This window comes from Mustela putorius, unplaced genomic scaffold (assembly GCF_011764305.1).
Source record: "Mustela putorius furo isolate JIRA1106 unplaced genomic scaffold, ASM1176430v1.1 tig00003869_pilon_pilon_pilon, whole genome shotgun sequence".
Lineage (NCBI taxonomy): Eukaryota > Metazoa > Chordata > Mammalia > Carnivora > Mustelidae > Mustela > Mustela putorius.
The window spans coordinates 30,841,003-30,861,305 of record NW_025422021.1 but is presented as its reverse complement, the minus strand read 5'-3'; the positions used below and the strand labels follow the sequence as shown (position 1 = coordinate 30,861,305).

Here is a 20,303-nt window from a genome sequence, read left to right as displayed (position 1 = left end):
CAGTCAGAAGGCTCACATGGTAGCTGCTGCACAGAAGCCCTTAAGAGATGTAAAAAGACACTGTAAAATCAGATGTTGAATTTGTGGTACAGACCATCCCAGGATGCTTCTTTGCTGATCATTATGACCAGCTTTTCTTCCCAGCAAGCTTCAGTGCATTAAACTAATAGTTTGTAGAGGCAGATTTTGAGAGCGCTGGGTCCATCAACAGTCACACCAGATAATGTGTGAGGAACCCCCCTATGGGTACCTCAAAAAGGGAACATCAGTCTGTGACATTTGGGTTTTTAGCTCTCAAGGGGGATATACATGGGAGAAGATGTGGGCTTGCTCAAGTTAAAATTTAGAACAGCATCCCCAGCCCCACACAGCCATGGCCCTCAAAAGAACTCTCAACAGAAGGTAGGCCATTTGGGGGGAAAAAAAAGAAGAAAACAAACCCACCAGCATAGAGACTTTCCAATCTGCTTTACCAGGTGGTGAGAGCTCCTCTTGAGTATCAGCAACCATGGACTAATACTCAATAAAGATTTAGGGCTCAAGTCCTTACAACTCCCATTTTTCTAGGACCCCACCAGCCCAAATCTAGGAATTAGCAACACAGAAAGCAACCCCACACAGCAGAAAATAAACCTCATACCAGGCTACAAGTCATATCCACAAATCTATCCACAATGCAGAGAGGCTGTAAGTCCAAAATTCAGAAACGACGACGACTGAAGTTGGATTAGACTCAAGAACTTCAGACGACAGAACTATCAGATTGAGACTGTAAAAAAAATCCTAGTAATTAGAGATGTAAAACAGAAAGGTGGCCTTTAAAAACTGTCAAGAGATAGAATAAATGCAAAGGGTTAAGAGCTACTGATACCAGCGGAGCCTGGGTGGCTCAGTCAGTTAGTTATGCATCTGGCTTTTGGTTTTGGCTCAGGTCATGATCTCAGCTTTTGCTTGAGATTCTCTCTCCTCTCCCTCTGTTCCCCAAACTCCCTCACATATGCTTGCGGTCTCTCAAATTAATAAAGTCTTAAAAAAAAAAAACTATAGATAAGAGAATGAGAAAGTCCAACATAGTCTAATAGAAGTTCCGAAAGAAGCCATCACAAGGAACAGAGAAGCAGTATTGGAAAAATAGCAGGGAAAATTCTAGGATGTAATGATAACCTCCTTCCCCCATGCAAGAAATAGAGCAGGTAGCTGGCAACACCCTTTAAAATAATTCACCCCGAAACATGCCAAAGACAAGAGTAGAACCTAAAAGCGACTAGAGAAGAGGCAGCTTACCTATGGAGGAACACCAGGAGATTGCACACCTGCCAGAGGCCAACAAACCAACACCTGTAAACTATGCTGAAGCAAGTACCTGTCGATTCAGAACCCTTTCTGTCATTTAAAGACATTTAGACTATGAGCAAGCTATTGCTACAGATGGATGGCTGCTGGAGTAACCACTGAAGGGACAGGCTCTGGGAAGGAGGAACCAAGAGCCAGAGAGTCCTGCCAGGAAGAATACTGACAAAGAAACCAGTAACCCAGATAAAGTGAAACAAGCGCTGACCACATACTAAACAATAAAATCGGGAGGAAATTAAAATACAAAATGTAATTAAAATAGTAAGCAGCAACCAAATATAAGATGAAAGGAAGAAACTGAAGTGGGAATATTTCAGATCATTATTTGAGAAAAGGTTAGAAATACTAATTTTAGACCTTGTTGAATTAATAAAACAAACTTAAAAATAATCTAGTGAAAGCACAATTTTTAACTTTCAAATAAAAAAAATCTAAACTCCTATTCAAACAGAAGTTCCTGGCAATGTTCTAGATCTTGGATGAGATCTAACTTAGTGGATCTACTAATGGTGTAGTAGATTCAGAGGTATTCACTACATTATACATGATTACTTATCAGTTACATTACTTTGTATTAGTAATTATTAACTGAAAGAAATGAAAAAAGAAAACAGAATAGGAAGCAGGAGAAGTAAAAGATGAGCAAGGCAAATGAAGCATAAAATATGGAAGAAATGAATCCAGATGTGGTAATAATCTAATGTAAATACAAAACCAAGCTAAAAGCTAATTCAGCCACCTAAACCATGTGGACACAGAGGCTGAAAGTCAAGGGATGGAAAAATAGTCCAGGCAAGTCCTAACTGATGAAAGTTGAGCTAGCCATATTAATTTCATATAAAGTAGGCTGTAGAGTAAGAACTAAGAAGGTCAAGATTAAAAAACCCAAGTCAGTTCCAAGTACAATTATGTACATATCAAATAATACAGCTACAAAATATATAATATAAGAACAGGAAGGTCACTAGAAGTTGACATATCTAGGATTATAGACAAAGGCAAACTCAGCTCACAGATTATGAAGATTGAAACTGTACAGAAAGTTAAAACAATGTAGTTAATGAATCTACTTCATTGGATTATGTAATCCTTCACCCAATTATTAGAAATGACCTATTCCTCTCAATCCTAACAGAATTTTTATAAAATCTGGCCAGCAGCTAGCACAAAACAAAAACAATTAACATCATAACATTCTCTAAATACAAAACAATCAATCAGGAGTCAACTTAGAATTTTAAGAAGCCTGGAAATTTAAAAAATTGCTTCTAAATAACTCATGGGTCAAAGAAGAAATCTGAAAATATTTAGAACTAAACCATAAGCAGTTCCTTATCCAAACTTGCGGAATTAAGCCAGAGTGTTGCTTGGACACAAGTTTATAGCCTTAAGCCATAATATTAGTGAAGAGGGAAAAGTAAAAATTTAATCATCCTCTCCTGAAATTAGAAGAACAAAATAAATCTAAAGAAAGTTTAAATTAATACAGATAAGAAATTAATGAAATTATGAGATTAATTAATGAGACATACAAGAGAGAATAAAACTTACAAAGGAGTCTTTAGAAAGATCAGTTAGATCTCTGGGCAGATAGAGACCAGTGGGGAAAAAAAATAAGAACAGGTACAAACAGGCAATACTAAGAATTCAAGGGGGTCAAAACTACGGCCACAGCAGAGACTCTGAAAAATCATACAAGAATTCTACTAAGACAAGCATTATCAAAAACTTGAGGGCACCTGGGTGGCTCAAGTGTCTGCCTTTGGATCAGGTCATGATCCCAGCGTTCTGGGATGGATGGGGACTGCCTGCTCAGTGGAGTCTGCTTCTCCCTCTACCCTTCCCTGCCTGCTTGTGCACACTCTCTCTTTCAAATAAATAAAATCTTGAAAAAACAAAAACAAAAACCACAAAACTTGAACACTCACATACACACATGCATGCACACACACACACACACACCTTGAAAACAGAGGAAATAGGCAACTTCAGAGTTAGAAATGGAGTTTATGTAACCAATCCTCCTAAATTTTCAAAGAAACAAATATAAAGATCTCAGCAGAGAGGCCCACCTGCTTCCATAAGGAAGCCCTAAGAAATTACCTTCCCAATTCACTTACAAAGCTAGGAGGAATTTAGTATTTCCTAGACAAGGAAAACAGGAGAAAAGAATGTATTGCTTCATAATCTATCAAACTGTTCTAGAAAGTCAAAACAATATATAACTATAATGACCATTTTATTCCAATCATGCAAGGTGGTGTAATATTGGAAAGATTAAGTAGGGGCGGGCACCTGGGTGGCTCAGTTGGTTGAGCGTCCGACTCTTGATCTCAGCTCAGGTCTTGATCTCAGGGTCGTGAGTTCAAGCCCCACTTTGGAGCCTACTTAAAAAAGAAAAGACAAGACAAAGTAATTTACCACATTATTACACCAGGGCAAGAATGATTTTTATCACCTCATAATATTCAAATGAAGAATCTGATATAATCTGCCCATTCCTCATAAAAAGGAAAAATACACGGACATCTCCTTAGCTAAATGTTAGGCGCCTACCAGAAACTCTCATGAGAAGCATTCACTTTAGGATCGCAAAGACCAAGAGGGTTGCAACTGGGCAATTTCCCTATTCTAACCTAGGCTTGAGATGCGAGCCAGGGCAGGAAGGCAAGAAGAAACTGAGAAACTGGAAACAACTGTCCAAGTACAAGAGCCAGGAGGAGCTATGGATACACTATTAGAGCTCAAAGTTTCCTGGAAACAGGATCAGTACACAGAATCAAACATGTTCCAAAACACCAGCAACATCAGAACATCAGAAGTCAATCTAGTAAGAAAATAATAGGATTTATAGAGAAGGTTCTAAAAACCTTTTTCAAAATACAGAAAAGACCTAAAAATAAATGGAGAAATGCCACATTCACCTATCTAGGAAGACTTCATCATAAAGACTGTACTTCTCCCCTAATCAGACTAGAAATTCATGCAACTGCACCATAAACCTCAAAAGGGGGTGTGCAGGTGTGTGTACATATGGAATTTTGCAACATTTAATGCAATTTTTATTTCGGTAATATTACTATCTACCATTTTTTTAAAAAGATTTTATTTATTTCTTTGACAGAGATCACAAGTAGGCAGAGAGAGAGGAGGAAGCAGGCTCCCCGCTGAGCAGAGTCCAATGTGGGGCTCAATCCCAGGACCCTGGGACCATGACCCGAGCCGAAGGCAGAGGCTTCAACCCACTGAGCCACCCAGGCACCCCTCTATCTACCATTTTTATAATACTGTATTGTGTAACAATATTTCTGTAAAAAGTTTTTAGAATATTTACATATGCAATTATATTTATTCAACAAATCTTATACAAAAGATCAAAGGCCAAGAACAGCCAATTACAGCTGAGGAAAATAAGGTAGGGAGAACTTGCCCTCCCCAATACCAAGCTTTCACAGCTATAGTAATTCAGACAGTGTGATGCAGGACAGAGAACAGTGGAGCAGATGGGAGGCACGACGCAGACATCCTAACAGACACTTCTATCAGAGATGAACTTGTGGACAAATTACAATTGATGCCTCCGTGAGAACTGGCTACCTAGATGAGGAAAAGTGTAGATCCTTACTTTATACCACTCACAGAGCCTTCTAAGGCTGAAGATGCAAACACCATGAGACAGCAATCCCACTTCTTTTTTTTTTTTTTTGGAAGATTTTATTTTATTTGTAAAAATTTTATTTATTTATTTGACAGAGAGACACAGCAAGTAAGGGAGCAGAAGCAGGGGGAATGGGAGAGGGAGAAGCAGGCTTCCCGCCGAGCAGGGAGCCTGATGTGGGGCTTGATCCCAGGGCCCTTGGATTATGACCTGAGTAGAAGTCAGACACTTAACGACTAAGCCACCCAGGTGCCCCGGAAGATTTTAAGTAAACTCTACACCCAATACAGAACTCAAACTTACAATCCTGAGATCAAGAGTCGCACACTCCACCTACTGAGGCAGCCAGGCGCCCCAATAATCTCACTTTTAGATGTCTACTTTTGGAAAAAAGCTTTCCCGTGTGAGTAAAGGGAAACCTAGACAAGGATGCTGTCCTCACAGCACCCTGGTGGCGACAGCCAACAACACCCTGTCAATGGCTAAACACAGATAAAGGTGTGTGATTTGGGCTACTTACCCTCTTTGCTTTAGCTAATGACCTGACGGGACTCCGTGGAGTGGAACCTTGCTGAGGGGGGTCAGGAAGGACAATGGACCAGAGAACACCTCCGAGGCCATGGGGGCTGTCAGGTCTGATCCTTGCTCAGAGGCTGTGCGATCCTGTAAGAGGCAGGCACTGAGGGATGGGAATGTTTTGCACAGTCTGCTGTCCCACACTGATTGTGGTGGTTGGGTCTGGGCAAAGAAGAGTATGCTTTCATCCCATTCTGAGAGCTCAAAAACATAAACTCATTTTAGGATTCAACTTATTCCTCCCTGGCTATAAACTGTAGTGGCAGGTTGACTAGGAGGACTTTCTAATACCGACCACATCAAAACTAGGTTCCTTTCTAGGCTCAGAAAGGCTATTTATTGCTGTAGGACATCCAACTTGGAAGCCTTGTTCCCTAAAGTACAGCTGTCCCATTCCAGTCAGGCGGGAAGCGAATGGCCTTGGGCTGCTGTCTCCACACCGCTCTGATTTCTCTATAGAAAGTGATAGGAAGGGGACCAGAGTGTTCTTCAGGGACCCTTCTACTAGATTTCCATGTCTTTTTCTTCCACCTAAGTGTCAGCTAAGTCATCACAGGCATCCACAGTGAGGACAGAATGTGTGCAGAACACCACACCTGTGGTCAAGACAAGTTCAGAGTCTTCCTTGGATCCTATTTGGGTCACCTTGGCAAGTCATTTAAGCTCTCAACTTCTACAAGTTGCCCATTTGTAAACCCTTGGGGACTTTGTAAATTGTTACAAAGATTAAGGAAGATAAAACTGCCTTACAGTAGCCAGCCATCTCACTGTATGAGAATATTAACATTTAATTCCACTGAACAAATACATTTAATGTAGCACTCCACTAATTTCATGAATACTGAAATTATCATTGTATCTTTATACAGATGAGGACAGAATAGCATTTATATAGAGCCTAATTCAAGAGCATGTGTCAGATAAACACACATTGGAACTCTTTTTATTTTTTTTTAGAAAGATTTATTGTTTATTTTAGAGAGAGTATGCAAGAGAGCACCCACGAGCTGGGGAGCAGAGGGAGAGAGAGAACTCCAAGCTGACTCCCTGCTGAGTGCAGAGCCTGTTGTTATAGGGCTTGATCTCATGACCCCGAGATCACGACCAGAACAAAAACCAAGAGCAGGATGTTCAACCAACTGAGCCATCCAGGCACTCCCACACCTTGTAACTCTTTAAATAGCAAATGGGACAATGAGTTAATGGATTTCCATAGAAATGAAAGGAAAACTGCCTCTTAGCCACGCTGGCCAGCCAATACTAGTGACATGTGGCGACTGATACTCGAGACATGGCTAGTCCCAGCTGGTGCATGCTTTGGGTCTGAAATATACACCAGATGTTGAAGACTTCATAGGGAAAAAAACACAATGAAAAACACCTTGCTGGTGACTCTGTACTGATCACATGAAGAAACAATGCTCTGGATTGGGATAAACAAAATATGTTATTGAACTTAATGTCACTTGTTTCTTTTTACGCTTTTAAGGTGGACAGTAGAAATTCTAAAATTCTACAGAAAACTCTTATTTCAACAATGGTGCTACAGAGCTGGCTTTCCAATCCAAAGCAGAAATGGAATCTGACAAAAAGGTTTTTCTTAATAAACTTCATATCAGTCTTTTTAAATAGTCCCAAATCAACTTACTACAAATTTCTTGTTTAAAATAAATAAATTTAGATTAGGGGAAGGAACAGAATGGGTACTGTGTCTGTCATGAGGGTCTCCTCTACCACAAATGCCCAGGAGTGCGTGGCATGGGGAGCTGTCTCAAAGGCTTCCAGGAAAGAAGTGACCAAGTTTAGTGCACAGCATTCCTTCCGAGGACTCCAAAACACATTAATAAACCACAAAAAGGGTGAAAGACAAAAACATCTTTCACAAAAGGCTAGGGAATATTTGAGTTGTACAAAAGAAAATGCATATTTCAAGTGGGAGGAGATCCTACATTATGCTTCTGTTTGGCAAAAATGAAGTTGGATGAGCGTCAGAAAAGGTACAGGAAAACTGGTGTGGCTGGCAGAATAACTGATGTGATCTCTTTGGAAAGCCATCTCATCATATATTGTAACTTAAAATACAAATATTTTTGGAATCTTTAATTCCTGCTTCTTGGAACCTCTCCCACATGTGCTCACATAGGTGCCGAGAAACAAACACACTATGGCTTTTTGGCAGGAGCGAAAGACTGGACGTCTGTGTTGTCTGTAGCAGGGGGCTGGGTAAGCAAACAATGCTGGGACACCAAGTCTCATAATGGACCTGCCGACTGAGCAGGTCTCCACCCACCAGCAAACTGAGAAAGGGTGCCACCTTCCACTCGTGCACCTGCCTCCCGCAGGCCTGGAACTCCAGCTCCCACCTGTGATGGTCCACACTTGCTCCCAAACCTGTTTATGCCAGTCCTGCTTTTTAATGTAACATGATTTAAGAATGCAAAATAAGGAAAGAAGACTGAAATGCTTCTACAAATATTAAACTTATCGAACTGAGATTCTCAGTAAGGGCAGACTGCTCTAAAAAATTATGTCAGTTAGGTGAAAAATTCTTAAAAACCTCAAGGAATCTGACATTCTAATTGCTCTGTGTCTTAAGTTCTTGATCCACTTTGAAGAAACTGATGCTGAATGCCCTAGATAACACAGTAGGAGTCTGGTTTATGTAAGAAGAGATTATGTAGAATCCAGTCAGCAGACCCTTAGATACAAGGTCTCAGCCCTGGACCCATGACTCGGAAGTGAATGAGTGTCCCTCCCTCAACCATACAGCCAGTCTCAGTCAACTCATGAGTGAGGGGCAGCTGTGTTACATCAATATGCAGCTAGCTGTGTTAGAGAGACATGTTCGTATGTGCAAAGACTATCTATGATCTGTTCCTTGTAGGCTATCCAAGACACCAATAACAGAAGAGGGAGCATGGAGCCAGGCAACAGGAAACACCAGCATTCGGAGTGGGGGGGGGGGACTGTACTGACAGACTGGAAAAAGAAGCAACTATATTAAGTTGGGAGGTGACCACATGTAAAGACAGCATATATTTCTTACACCACTTACCAAAAAAGGTGTGTTTTAACGGGTTTAGAAATTACAGGTAGACATAGGTTTAAGTGCTCCTGATGGTCAGCTGCAGGAGGGGGGACAGCTCTGTATTGTATGAAGCTCCTTACTTTTTCTGTGGATACTTCTGTTTGGAGAGGGAAACAAAGAGGTACTATTAAGCAGCATCTGCTACTACAAATCAGCAAAGGCAGGGTCACAAGAATTATTTTATTATTATTATTAGACCATGTTATCAGCAAGAGGTCTGCAGTTCAGACTTCTTTGTTGTTCATTTCCCTGTGAGGGACTGTTGATTACAGAGAACAGGCAGCCTTACACAAACTCTTCAAAGCCCCTGGGAATTAGAAGCTACCTAAGGCTGTCTTTACATATCTGGAGAGTGGTACAGGAGGGTACAAGTTCTGCCCAGCTCCCAGCTCCCAGAGCTAGAAGTGAGGGACAGGGAGAGACTTTGGAGACATGTCTCACCTCAGCCTAAGGAAAAATGCTCGGGAGAGTGAGAAAGCCTCAAGGGACTTGCACGCAACAAACTGGGCCCAGCTGCTCTCACCAGGCACAACTGCACATGGCAGCCACTTGCTCAGACCCCTCCTCACGGTCTCCTCCACATCTAAAATCATTTGTTCTGTTACAGAAGCCAGCCATTGCTTCTAGGTGGAAATGGATCCTGTGATCCTTGGGTCATCTGTGTCTCTGAATGCCATGGTAACAGGTTTCAGAGCAGCAACAGACTGGGGGCCAGAGCAAGTCCCATCTCAGGGGAAGGTGGTATGGGAAGGACAGCAAGGGCAGAACAGGGATGAATCACCTGTAGGGGACGGATCTGGCCATAACCCCCTCAGTCTTACAATTAAAGAAATACTTTTGATCTTCTGACTATAAATCCCATGAAAATGATAAGAAACAAAATAATTCTAAGGGCAACAACTTACTGAAAAATGTATTTTCTTCCTACAATGTACACAGGAAAAGTCAGGTTTATAAGCCTGACTTTTAGCTTGTACTTATAAAACATTGTGCTAAAGATACAAAGTTAGCTCAAGTCATGAGTAGAAATACCTAGGAACTAGAACCAGTCCTAGATATGGAATGGAAATGGAAATGTAATGCTTCTTTATGGATTCTCTCCTGTCCAGGGTATTAAGCCCTGGTAGACACTCAAAATGTGACACTGGACATGTCACCTCTCTTCACTTGGCCTGTTTGCTCATTTGTCATATGAGGAGGAAGAGACGACTCCATCATCTCTTCCAGCACTGTCTTTCTGAGTCTGCTCTAGGAAGTGAACCTCACTTTTAGATTTATGGAATTGCTGGTATAGCTGCTCCCCCCAAAGAACTAATTCAACATAAAGGTGGCAAACACCATTTCCCACTAATACAAGTCCCATGTACAGACTAAAGCAGATATATTTCACTCTATATCCTGGACTCAGAACAGGCCACCATGTGGCCAGAGCATCTGGGGAGCAGCAACTGAGCCATTTCACCTGTCAAGAGACAAAGGTGGGCAGGGCAACAACAAACGGTTGCCCCACTATTAGAAAATCAGCACCAACCAAAGAGGGATATAGGGGAGCCGGGGAAAGAAGCAGAGGGCAGCAGAGTCCAGATCAGCATGGCAGCCCCAGACTCAGGAGTACCCACCAAGCCACTCCAAGCAGGTATCAGGCAGCTACTTGGCATGGATTCTACCTATTGTGTGAAGGAAGGACTGATTACCCAGAAGGGTAGCAGCAGAAACAGTAAGAAATAACAAGGTAACAAAGTCTGGAAACAACCACAAGTTCATTAAGGAAGAGGGAGACTAAACAAATCATGCTATATCCATCATGAAGTAACATGCAGGATAAAAGAGATTTCCACCCACTAGTACTTGTGGTCTCCAGGGTATATGGTTAATAACAAAGGCAACAGAGGACAACAGGTGTAGGGTATGGCACCTTCCCCTAAGAATCAGAAATACAGTGTGTCTACACGCACATGCGTGCGCGCATGTGCACGTGCGCGCGCGCACACACACGCGCACACACACACACACACACACACACTAGAAGGGCAGGGGAAGGGATGGAAACCACATCCACCTGAATACACCACCATTCACAGGTTTTCTAGTACCATATAAATTAGAGAAGTTCAAACTAGAAATAAAATGTCCTGTTTCTTTATCTGGATGCTGGCTCTATGCATGGGTTCTGTCAGTGATAATGCACTGACCCATACACACTGAAGACGAGCACCGCTCTATTACATTTCAATAAAAAATTCACTTAAAAAAATGGAACAAATCTAACAATGTTGTCCCATTGGGGCATAAACATCATAGAATAGGTAACAAAAACACAGTAATTTGACAGCATATTCCAAGTGGGATGGATATATCTGGATAATGTGAGCACTGTTATTCTAAAAATGTTAAATGGTAACATTTAGATAAAATGGTGACATACAGGTAATCAGGTAATCGAGTTAATATCCTTAAGACGACGATTTTTGGCACAAGATACACACTGAAATAAAAATCTTGTCAATATCTATTTGAATATTTATTTGAACCGGAAATGTCCATATTCATGATTATTTTCCAAGTCTGTCTACTATAAGAAACTGAAAATTAATAAAGGGAAATCTCACTAAACTGGAGTGGGGAGGATAAAACGGGGAGTCACACAACTCAATGCCAATTATAATAAGAACTGTCTATTACAGACCCCAACAGAAGAATCATCAATTACAGGCCCAAGAGGGAAGGCCATACATACACTGCCTCTCCTACCAGAAATCGACCACCCCTGCAACCAAGCCAATGAGGAACTGACATCCTAAATCCTGAACTCTTGCTTCTCTCCAATGGACATTCCTTCAAAACAACCTCTTCCAAGTTCCTCCTCCTTCTTCATAAAATAAAGTTCCTCTTCTTTGTTGGACTTGCCTACCATTTTGCCACAGCTTGCATGTCCAGAATCGCATTTCTATCTTCTTAAATTAATCCATTTTTGCTGGTAAAATGACTGATTTATTTCTATGTTTAACACAACAGTGGCAGTGAGCATCCCTACCTAGCACATGGCATCCAAACACCATTTGCCACTAAAAGGAACCAGGGTTCCTCCGAAAAAATGGCTGATGGGACACCTTGCTGTGGCAGAAAGGAAGGAGTCACAGACTAATGGAGTCATGTCCAAGAACACAGAAGTCAACTTGAAGAAACAATATGTACTTCAAAAAATGGTTTAAATGGGCCAAAACACAATGATATATGTACCTGTAAGTTGATAATACCAGGAGAAAAAAGCCACAAAAATACATTGTCACTTTGGAAGTTGCTAGTCCCAATGCGTTCTTGGCAATGATAAAGGAAAGGAGGAGCTGCACTTTAGGGTAATCAGAACTGAAAAGGGAAACCTTCTTTACAGGAGAATGTCAACTAATAAGTGTAGACACAGAAAGAGAAAATTCTTGGGTGCCTAGGTGGCTGAGTTGGTTAAGCATCTGACTCTTGGTTTCAGCTCAGGTCATGATCTCATGGTTGTGGGATCAAGTCCCATATCAGGCTTTGTGCTCAGTGCGGAGTCTGCTTCAGATGCTCTCTCCTCTCCCTCTGCCTCTCCCCACTCGTGATCTCTAATAAAAAAAAAAGAAGAAGAAAAAAAATTCTTCATTTTGCAATTGCCAATTGTACACTAACTCACTGTTCCCAAAGATCATTATTCAATCATTATTCCTGGAGCCTGTGCATGTTACAGAGGAATTAAGTTAAGAATACTGTGATGGGGAGATTATCTTGGATTAAACAGGTGGAACCTAAATGTAATCACAAGTATCCTTAAAATTGTGTACTTCAAAGATGGATGACAGGGTCACCAGGAATGCAGGTAGCCTCAAGAAGCTGGCAAAGGCAAGGATTCTCTCCTAAAACTTCCAGAAGTAGAACCTGCTGACACCATGACTTACCCCAGTGAGAGGACTTCAGCCAAGTCTGTGGTCATTTATGATAGCAGCAAAGGATACTAAGACACCAATGAAATAATGCACACAAGCAAAATGGCTATGAAAGCCACTAGATGACTGGTTGATTGAGAGCCCCTATGAGGCACAGTCAGCCTCTGACACTGTACTGTAACATCACAAAGTGACAGCCACACATCATGCCTCCTGGTATACTGCAATATGGTACACACCACAATCCAGGATGTATTCTTTTTTTTTTTTTTAAGATTTTATTTATTTGACAGAGATAGCGAGAAAGAGAAAACAAGCAGAGGGAGTGGGAGAGGGAGAAGCAGGCTTTCTGCTGAGCAAGAAGCCTGCCGTAAGCTCAATCCCAGAACCTTGGGATCATGACCTGAGTAAAAGGCAGATGCTGAACAACTGAGCCACCCAGACGCTACCAGAATGTATTTTTGACCCCTATACCTTCCACCCCCCACAGCCCTGAAAAAACAAAAAGTCAAACCTGGAACAAATTAGACATTTAGACATAGCTATCAGTTTATGGGAAATATGAGGATCACAGAAACACACTACATACCACGATACAATCAACCCAACCCAGAAAGTGGGGTATGCCACCGCACCAACGGCTCTGTAGCTTTCATAAGTAAATGGCATTTAAAAAAAAAAGAGAAAGAAAAAATTGTTACAGATTTAAACAAACAAACAACACCCATAAAAGACGGGCCCCTGCCTAGGTGGCTCAGTGGGTTTAAGTGCCCAACTCTTGACTTCAGCTCAGATCATGATCTCAGGGTTGTGAGATTGTTTGAGCCTGGAGTGGCAAGTTGCCTTGTCAAGCTGGGCTCACTTGGAGCACGGTGCTCAGCGGGGCTCTGCTTAATATTCCCCCCACCTGCTTCTGTGTACTTAAAAAAAGAGAGAGAGAGAGAGAGAAAGAGAGAGAGACAAACGTGACATCAACCAAATGTAGTGTGGAGAAACCTTCTTTGGGTTTTGATTCAAATAAACCCTGTGTATGACTTTTGGAGAAAACTACACACAGAATAGATATTGGACAATATTAACAACATATAGTTAATTCTATCAGGTATGGTTTAAGTCCTCCTCTACTAAAGATACATGCTAAAGTATTTCCAAGTGGCAGGTAATCTGAGATTTGCTTATACTAAAATACTCAAAACTAAAAAAGTTTAGGGAGAGCAGAGGAAGACAAAACCAAAATGGCAAAATGTGGTAATTGTTAAAGCTGGTTTTTAGGTATCTGAGTCATCAGTATTCTCTTCTAATTTCAGGGTATGTTTGAACATTTTCCTAATAAAAGGCTTTAAAAAAAGGATCAGAAAGAACTCCTTACTAAAATCTATAAGGATGCTGCCAAAGCTGCACTCAGAGGGTGAATCAAACTTTTAAATTTTATTATAAGGAAGAGTGAAGATAAATGAGCTAAAGATTCAAGTCAAATAGAGAAAATTTTTAAAAAGTAAAATAAACAAAAGATGAATTGGTGAGGGGCTCCTGGGTGGCTCAGTCAGTTGAGCATCCAACTCTTGATCTCAGCTCAGGTCTAGATCTCAGAGTCTTGAGTTCAAGCCCCATGTTTGGCTCCACACTCAGAATGGAGCCTACTTGAAAAAATAAATAAATTTTAAAAAATCGGTGAGATAGAAAACAAAAATAAAAAATAGCTAACTTGATCAATCAAAGCCAAAATCAGTTTCTAAGAAAACAGCAATTAAGCAGCAATTAACTCCTTCTAGTCTGACAAAGAAAAGACAAGACAAAGAATACAAACTCACAATGATACAATACTATCCTTTCTTGATTTTGAAATAAGAACCGCTACAAATGGCAGTAATTGTATCTTCTGGTAGCTCCCCAGGAAGTAAGAGCTTCTTTGCCTCATGGGGCCCTCACAAATTATTTTTGTATCTCACTGGCATTAATTGGATTCTAAGCCCATCAGGGGACCAGTAACTGTAGTCAAGGGACCAAGAAGATGGGATATGTCTATTAGCCATAGCCAATCAGGGTCCACCCAGGCAGCTGGGCCATTTCATCCAAAACATAGTTTGTACTGGTGGAAAGGGTAATCCCCAGTGGTAAATCAAGGCTCTGTTTGCTTCCCCAAACAATGAGTGGGTGCTGCAGAAAAAAAAAGATTCTTCACTGTAAACCAGTTTACAAACATGGGAAGTTTGGGGGTTTGTTTTTTTTAGAGAGAGAGAAAGAATATACGGGTGTGAGTGGGGCAGGGAGGGGCAAAGGGAGAGACTCTCAAACAGGCTCCATGCCCAGCACAGAGCCCAATATGGGGCTCACAACCCTGGTATCATGACCTGAGCAGAAATCAAGACTCAGACGCTTAACCAACTGTGCCACACAGGTGCCCCAAACACGGGAAGTTTTTAAACAAACATTAAACCAATAAATCCAGCATTTAATTCACAGAGTAAGATACCATGTCTAGGTAAGGTCTATTCTAGGGATGCAGTAAGGATTTGTTACTAGGAAATGTATGCATCTCAAATTTATAGCTCAAAGGAGAACAAATAAACCTATATATGACTCATAGAAAACCCTTTAAAAATACCCAAAAGAGGGGTGCCTGGGTGGCTCAGTTGGTTGGGCATCTGCCTTCAGCTTGGGTCACAACTGAGGGTTCTGGATGGAGCCCTGCATCAAGCTCCCTGCTTGACAAGGAGTCTGCTTTTCTCTCTCACTCTCCATCTACGTTTTCTTTCTCTCTCCCTAATAAATAAATAAAACCTTTAAAAATAAATACCCAAAAGAATGCGAAAGTCAATATGTAGTCCTTGCTTCCTATGGAATGTAACATCAGGAAAAGAAGAAAATGGCCACATGAAGAATATTTCCCAGGAGTAAAATATATCTTATTTAGAGTAAAGCTAAAAATAACCTATTAAAATAAGTAACAAAATGGCAAGGATGTCCACTGTTGACATAGACTGTCAAACATGCAACCGAACAAGACATAATTAAGCAAAGACACAAATGCCACTATTTGCAGAAGACCATCTGTCTAGAAGTCCCTCTGTTATAATAAAAAGCTAGGAAAACGGAAGGAAAGTTCAGTACATCAGTATTATGAAACACACATGGACAGCAAAGAGACATCACATAGAGGAGAAAGCTGTATGAAGATGGAGGCTAAGGTTGGGCTGATGTGGCCACAAACCAAGAAGTGTGCGGGCTGCCACCAAAAACCAAAAGAGGTAAAGAATGGTTTCTCTCCTAAAGCCCATAGAAGGAGTGTGTGGCCCTGCCAGATTTCTAGCCTCTAGAACTGCGAGAGAATAAATTTCTGTTGTCTGAAGGTACATTTATTAGGGCAGCCCTAAGAAACTAATCGAACAACACAGGAGGGTTTTTGTTTTTTTTTTTAATGATTAAGAAAAATTCCCAGATTCACCTAAAAATAAAATCTGCCTAGATTATTTGGCATATAAAAAAGAGTTCAAGGGCACCTGGGTGGCTCAGTTGGTTAAGTGGCTGCCTTAGGCTCAGGTCATGATCCCAGCATCCTGGGATCAAGTCCCACATTGGGCTTCTTGCTCCGTGGGGAGCCTGCTTCTCCCTCTGCCTCTGCCTGCCTGTACTCTATCTCTCTGACAAATAAATAAATAAAAATCTTAAAAAAAATTTTTTTTAAATAAAAGAGATCAGATTCACCTAAAATTAGCAAAACACACTACAAAGCAATAGTTCCAAGACTTGGTACTTGCCAGGAGGAGGAAAAAGTATGAACAAAACAGAATGATGAGTATTTAGTAGTTTATCATTTGACACAAGTGCCCTTTCAAATTAGTAAGGAAGGACAGCAACAAACAGAAGTTAGCCAGTAACAAATTTCCATTTTGGAAAAAGTATGAAAATTAATCCCTGCCTCACACCAAACTCTAAAATAAATTCCAGCTGGATTAAAGATCTCAAAGTAAAAAAAATCAAGCCTTAAAACCTGTGATTTGGGGTTGCAAAAGCGTCCTGATATACAGGCTGTAGACACCATCAAGGAAGGTACTGACTCATCTGACCCTGCAATAGCTTGAGAATTTCACATTAAGCATAGACTATCTTATATAGAAGTGAGGCTACAAATAAGAATTTTTCTCTGGCAAACAACTCAACAGGCTAGGACACGTGGTCACAGAGTTCACAGAAAAATAATAAACATGAATGTTCATCTTCACTCAGCCCTTACTTCAGATCAATAAAGATCAACAAAACTGGTGCAATTTTTGAAATGGTGAGGAAAAACAGGAACTACTGAGGACACGTAAAACTAGAAGGCAATTTAAAAACATCACCAACAACATACAATCCTGTTCAGTGATCACACTTCAGAGAAGCCACTTTCCAGAAGTACCAGCAGCAGAGTGCAAAAGGCATAGGTGTAACACAAGAAAGCTGCTCGCCACAGCACCGTCAGAGGCAAAGAACCCAAAAAACACAAGTGTGCGTCAGTGAGCAACTGCAGTGATGTGTCCATGTCACAGGAGGTGTATGGTCACAAACAATGAAGTGGTGGATCAGGCAATGCCCTGGAGAGGGCACAAAGACAGCGTACAGGACTTGGGCTTCCACGTTAGAGTATGTCCACATTGCTGGTGTTATCAAAGCCCAGGTGAAGTGGGAGGATGTGCATGAGTGGGAACAGCAGAGGCTGAGCAAGGTGACTGGTAACACACAGGGCTGACTACTCCAATAAGCAAATACAGCAAGGACACTGGCACCACCGTTGGAAATATCACTGTTGGAAAAACAGCTACCAATTTAAAAGGGAGAAACTGGGATGAACACCAAGATATTTGACTAGAATTGGAAGTACTGGAATAAACTTGTTTTTCCAATACAGAAAAACAGATATGATTGTATCATAAACATACAGTGTGTGCATACATGTACCTGTAAATGTGTACGTGCATATATGTGCGCGCGCGCGCGCACACACACACACACACACACACATGCATTTTCTGTGGCTCTATCCACTGAGAGGCCCTGGGTCAGTAACACTTCAACAAGCTACCTGGTGTCCACACTCTGCTTCTCTTAAGACCACCTGCCATCAAAAGGTACCAGGCCTGGGGTGCCTGGGTGGCTCAGTGGGTTAAAGCCTCTGCCTTCAGCTCGGGTCATGATCCCAGGGTTCTGGGATCGAGCCCCGCATCAGGCTCTCTGCTCAGTGGGGAGCCTGCTTCCTCCATCTCTCTCTGCCTACTTGTGATCTCTGTCAAATAAATAAAAATCTTTAAAAAAATTAAAAAAAAAAAAAAAGTACCAGGCCTCTTTGAAGGGACAGGGAAGGAATAAGCCCAGAGCGTCTTTCTGTACCAAAAAGCAAGATGTTTGAAACAAATAAGGGGATGCATCAGAAGGAAAAGGGGGCTCTTGCTCTTCACACTGAACATTACCATAAATGGTGAGCTGGGGAGGGTGCACTGAATCAAAACAGGGAGCGGTGATACAGGTATGTGATGAGAACCAAAGTTTGACCAAACCAACATTTAGTTTCACAAGTATCCCCCTCCCCACGCCACCACACACTTCAAATGATACAGACTCCCCAGGGGAGAAGTCTGGCAGACACCACCTTAATCCATGACCAAAGTGAACAGCACCAGTAACAGGACACACTGAATGTGTGTGTGCCACCTTACACAACGCAAAGAAAACCCAGCATTCCTTCTGCACTGTTTTTTAAGCCAAAGATGGAAAGCCTGAAGCTAAGCAAAAGGAAGCAGCAGACACACCCACGTGGAGAGACATTCCACAAAATAAGTGCCTATAATCATTAAAGTGTGCCAAGATCAAGAATACCAAGGTAAGATGGAAGAAATGCTGCACTCTGAAGAAGACTACAGAGACCCGGCAAGGAAATGTTCCACCTGACTCTGAACTGGATCCTTCTGGTGAAATGTGAATGGGTCTGAAGGTAGCAAAGTATTCTCATTAACCTCCGGATTTTGATGGTTGTATTATGGTCAGAGGGGAGTATTTTGTTTGTGGGAAACATAAAAATATCCGAGGATGGTAAGGTTTCATATGCCCAACTGACTCTCAAACGGTTCAGAAAAGGTGTTTTGTACCATACTTGCAACTCCTATGTAAGATAGTTAAAAAAATTAAATAGAGGATAGTAGTACTTTTTAATTAAAATAAGTGAATGAATGAATGCATGCATGCCAGGGTGCTTGGGTGGCTCAGTTGGTCAGGTGTCAAACTCTTGATTTCAGCTCAGGTCATGATCTTAGGGTCCTGAGATTGAGCCCTGCACCTTGCTCCACGTGCACCGCAGAGTTTACTTAGGATTCTCTTCCTCTCCCTCCGCTCCTCACCCCCGCCGCATGTGCCCATGAACTCACTCTCTCTTAAAAAAAAAAAAAAAAAAAGTAATATAAATAAATGCCTATTTTGGAAACAAAGGTATCAATGTAATACAGGAGAGGGGTGGCCAATGGCACTGATCCTTCAAGCTCAAAGGACTATTGATTATATATTTAATTTATTCAGATCAATGCATATTTCACTCACGTCTTACGTAACGTAACAAAGTTTTTTTACCCCAATCTTACTAAAGCCTGTTATGATCATCTTCTCGAAATTCATAAAAGCAGATTTTCAAACCATCACAAAGTGTCAAGGAAGCCACTGGCAGCACAGCCGGCTCATCCCGAACAGCAGCAAGATCAGCACGGACTCCACACTGGTGCCCCCAGGAGAAGGCAGGAGATCTGCTGGGGCCCCTCAGTGCTGCTTGGGCTTTTCAGACACCACATCCAAAAGGGAAAAGCACAAAATGCTCCATCTGGAGTAGCCGACAGCATTGTAAACCCCAATCACAGACTGTTCTCTGAGCAAGACCCAGAGACACTAGCAGATGGGGCAAACCCTGCCATGTGAGAGGATCGCGGTCCAAGACGAGGGGAGCAGTATCTAGGCTGGGCGAGGAGAGTGACCATGTCAACTAGCACTGGATTAAAAGAGCGGAAAGCACATCTTCCCCCACTTCAGGGATGGCGCGAGGATGGAAGATGATGAACAAAAAGTATATTCTGGAATTAAAGTATTTTTGTAAGAGCCCTTAATGCACACTAAATCAGTGCTAAATAGGATAAAATGAAAACAGCCTTCCATACAGTCATTTGCCCAACTGACAGCAGATGCCTAATTCTAAGTCAAGTCCCATGAGGTCCGATGGAAGAGGAAGACCCACCCGTCACCACTGAATCCTTCACAGGCCATTGCCTCCTTGAAGATTTAGTCCTAAAACTACCAGCACAAACTGAAAGCAAGTCCACATTTAATCCAGATGGGCTGGAGGTTGGTTGCATGTACTGTCTCCAGGTCAGTAGCATCCTCAGCAGTGGAAGGAACCCGAAGGCCCAACTGACCAAGGACAAGAAGGTGAGGCCCACATAAGCAAAGGCCAAAGGTCTCACAGATCAAAGGAGAGCCAGCCCATGCTTTCACAGATTAGCTGTTGACTCTCTCTGAATAACATCATTGTCTCTGTTTGCCCAATCTTTCAGAGAAGAATTGCATTTACCAATCTCACCGGCCACGATGATCGTCTCCAGCACCTGTAACTAAGGAAGGACCCTGACAGCACCACACCCAATGGGTCACCCTGGCTGCAGCTGGCTCTCCTCTGCGCATCGCAGACACCGCCACACTG

General features: G+C 41.8%; 1 protein-coding gene across 2 annotated transcripts in view; it reads right to left on the bottom strand.

Annotated features, from left to right (window-relative positions):
• LOC101679820 (high density lipoprotein binding protein) overlaps window positions 1-20,303 on the bottom strand; it is a 72,480-nt gene that overhangs the window by 42,056 nt on the left and 10,121 nt on the right. The window contains exon 1 of one of the 2 annotated variants that reach the window (XM_045066635.1): window positions 3,649-3,667. The exons of the other annotated variant lie outside the window; for it this stretch is intronic. The gene's annotated coding sequence lies outside the window, so the exon portion shown is untranslated. Of the gene's footprint in view, window positions 1-3,648; window positions 3,668-20,303 lie in introns of those variants that run through there. 2 annotated transcript variants of the gene reach the window in all.